The sequence below is a fragment of the Belonocnema kinseyi genome, chromosome 5 (assembly GCF_010883055.1).
Source record: "Belonocnema kinseyi isolate 2016_QV_RU_SX_M_011 chromosome 5, B_treatae_v1, whole genome shotgun sequence".
In the NCBI taxonomy this organism is placed as follows: Eukaryota; Metazoa; Arthropoda; class Insecta; order Hymenoptera; family Cynipidae; genus Belonocnema; species Belonocnema kinseyi.
The window spans coordinates 18784554-18787849 of record NC_046661.1 but is presented as its reverse complement, the minus strand read 5'-3'; positions in this window follow the sequence as shown (position 1 = coordinate 18787849).

Here is a 3296-nt window from a genome sequence, read left to right as displayed (position 1 = left end):
GTCTGGGACGTCTCCCATCTCGAAACATAAATTTATCAATTCGCAAACTCTATGTGGTATGTACTCGCCACCGTGTTTAAGCATTTCAGCATTAATACCGTTAACCCCGGCAGCCTTACCGTTTTTCAAGTTCTTAATTATATCCCTGACCTCAGTTACACAGACTTTTTCAATTGAGTTTTCCAACGCATCGTGTTCAGCATCGCAGTTGTGGTGTCCTGTAGCTTCATCTCCGAATTGTCTCCTAAAATAGTCTCTGAAAGCCTCTAGTATTCCATCTGCATCATATACCATTTCCCCCCTACTATTCCTCATGTTGACAATTTCTGTACTTTTGTTTCCTTTCATTTTTTTATTAAGTAGTTTCCCGCTTCCTTCAAAGTCGCTTTGTATTTTTATCTCTTCTTCTGCTCTAATTGTATCTTTAATTTCTTTAACTAATCGTTTAAGAATCCTGTTTTTGTGTCTATAATCATTTCTACATCTACTTATTTCCTCATTGCTAAGACCTGCGATGTTCAAAGTTCTCTTGTACGCTTCTCTTTTTGCTTTTTGGGCAGCCTGAATTTCATCGTTCCACCACGCATCACCAGACATTCTTCCTACAACTGCGGTACCTGCTTTCGATTATCTTATTTTGGAAATCTATTCGCACATCCGGATTCTGTAGGTTCTCAATTTTGATTCGCGTTTGTTTTGCTTTCTTGGGTCTCTTTTTTCTCCAACCCCGACCTAAGTTAATTTTTGAGATCAGAAGGTAATGATCAGTATTGCATTCAGGACCCCTCATGACCCTTGTATCTTTGACTAACTCTCTAAGTCTTTCATTCGCAACAACAAAGTCAATTATACTGCGGCTATTTCCTTTAGATCAGGTGTACATGTGGATCATTTTATGCCTTAACCAAGTATTTGTAATAAACAGACCTCTTTCTAAGCATAGACCAACTAATTTATCTCCGTTATAGGTTGTTCTTGGATCCCCAAAATTACCTAATACTCTTTCCGTATCCTGATTTTGGGTGCCCTCCCAACCTTTCATGTCTCCTAGTAGAATTATTCTTTCCCCATGTTCGCAGATGTTTATTGTGTAATTTAAAGTGTCCCAGAAGGCGTCTTTTACTTCTCTAGGATCACTATCAACCGGCGCGTAGCATGCTATAATAAATAGTCTTCTGATTCCTACTTTCATTCTAGCCCACAGCAGTCTGGGAGACACGAAGCCATGGTCTCCGAGATGCTGCTTTGCTCTTTCATTCAAAATGAGACCTACTCCTTGTTTACCATGTGATTCACAGTCCACTCCTGACCATATTTCAAATCCGCTTTTCAACACGCCGTTTTTTATGTCTTTAGTTTCGCATCCCTTTTTCTTTGTTTCGGGCACGCATAAAATATCCATAGTTTCACGCAATTCTTTTACCTCGAGATCATTTACTCCCCTAGCATTCAAAACACCCAGTCTCCATTCGTCGCCTGAAACATGACCTTTAGATTTTCCGTGTGCAAGCCTTTTGTCATTAAAAGTTCCAGTCCTTTCCGAGGCTATTTTGTAGTTTGTTTCATTCATTGTTTAGATTATATGCCCAACTAACACCTTTATGCAATAAGTTTATTTTCTGAGTCGAAATCATGTCAAAGTTCAGTATCAAATCGTCATTTGGTGGAGATTGTAGTTCTAACGTCAGTCCCACCAAAAACTTCAGTTAATAAGCGAGGGTTGGGAGAGGGGGGGAAGTAGAACTGGAACCGAGAGAGTCGTCTTGGGTTATTTTTAGTTTGTAGGTTTAAAGCTCCTTTGTTTTCATTCTTTTATCGTGAAATTATAATGAATTGCTATGAATTACTTATCTTTAAGTACGTTTCCGGATTTCCCAGTAACTGCATATCGAAGCACAATTTTAAGAAAGTGTATTTATACCAAATTGAAAATTTTCTATTTTGCTTTTTCTCCAACGGAGTATATAAGAGACCGCTCTCTTTCAAATTTGCTACGGAACTGTTAAGTAAAAGACAAGATAATGTAGGGGTCGACTTACGACTGCGTCCTATCCGAGAGTCGTTAAAAATCGTCCTGTTTAAGATTCTTAGAAAACCCATAAATACACACATGTATATATTGAAAGTCAAGAAAATTCAATTCCAAATGTGCAGAATTGGAGAAATATAAAATGTAGATCCAGAAAAAGAAAAAAAAAGACCAAAAAGACTCATCTTCAAGAAATATTCATATCCGAATCACAGCCAAAAACAGGTATTATCGATAAAACAGTTGAATTTTCAACAATATAGATAGACTTTCACTTGAGAAGAAAATGTCAAGCAACTAAAACAGATCAGTTTTCAATCATACACTTGTAAACCCAATTTAAAAAAAATTGAATATTCCACCGAATAAAAAGAATTTTTAAACGAGAAGGATGAATGTTGACAGAATTGTCGAACTTTGAAAAAAATTATTCAGTTTTGAGCCAGTATTATAATTTTTGAAAAAAGAGAACCATTAACAACAAATTTTATTGTAGGCGTCGCGACTAAAAAGAATAAGTATGCACACATATTCATATATACACAGAAAAATACACAGTGCATATACACACATACATACATATGTATATATACATACAATTAAAAATTTGTCATAAGGACAACCGCAGATTTCGCCGGGAGCGGGTGCTAATCTGAAAATTTGCACCCGCTTCCAGCGAAATCGCGGTAAAACTTCAGCCACAACCACGTCTCACAACCGTGAGATAGGTGGTTACAGTCTGTAAAGGAATCAATACGACGATCCAGCAAAAGCCTCGTGGACCCTAAGAACACGAAGCGACCCATGGACAACCGCCTTCTGCATTTTTCCCGCAAGTGCTCTAGCATATTGTTGACACGCAGGGATGCTTTTTAGGCTATTAGCAAGTGAAAACTTGGCACCTCCAAGAGCGCCGATGATAAGGACGATCAGTTTAACAGAATATTCCGGGTACAATCGTTGCAACTCCCTTATAAGGTCTCGATACCTCTCTTTCTTTTCATTCATCTTGGCTATGATGTTTTTGTCAGCTGGTGCCGAAAATTCGATAACGAACATGCTTCGCTTCTCGAAGTCAAGAAGAACCACGTCAGGCCTCGAGTGAGCAACAGAAACAATTGTCGAGAATATAAAGTTCCTGTATATACGGCACTTCCCATTCTCAACAATTGACTCAATTTCCCTAGGAGCATTTAGAGGAACGATATTAAGGTGAATGCCGTAGGAGTGACAGAGATGGTAATAAAGTACTCTTAGTGCCGCATTG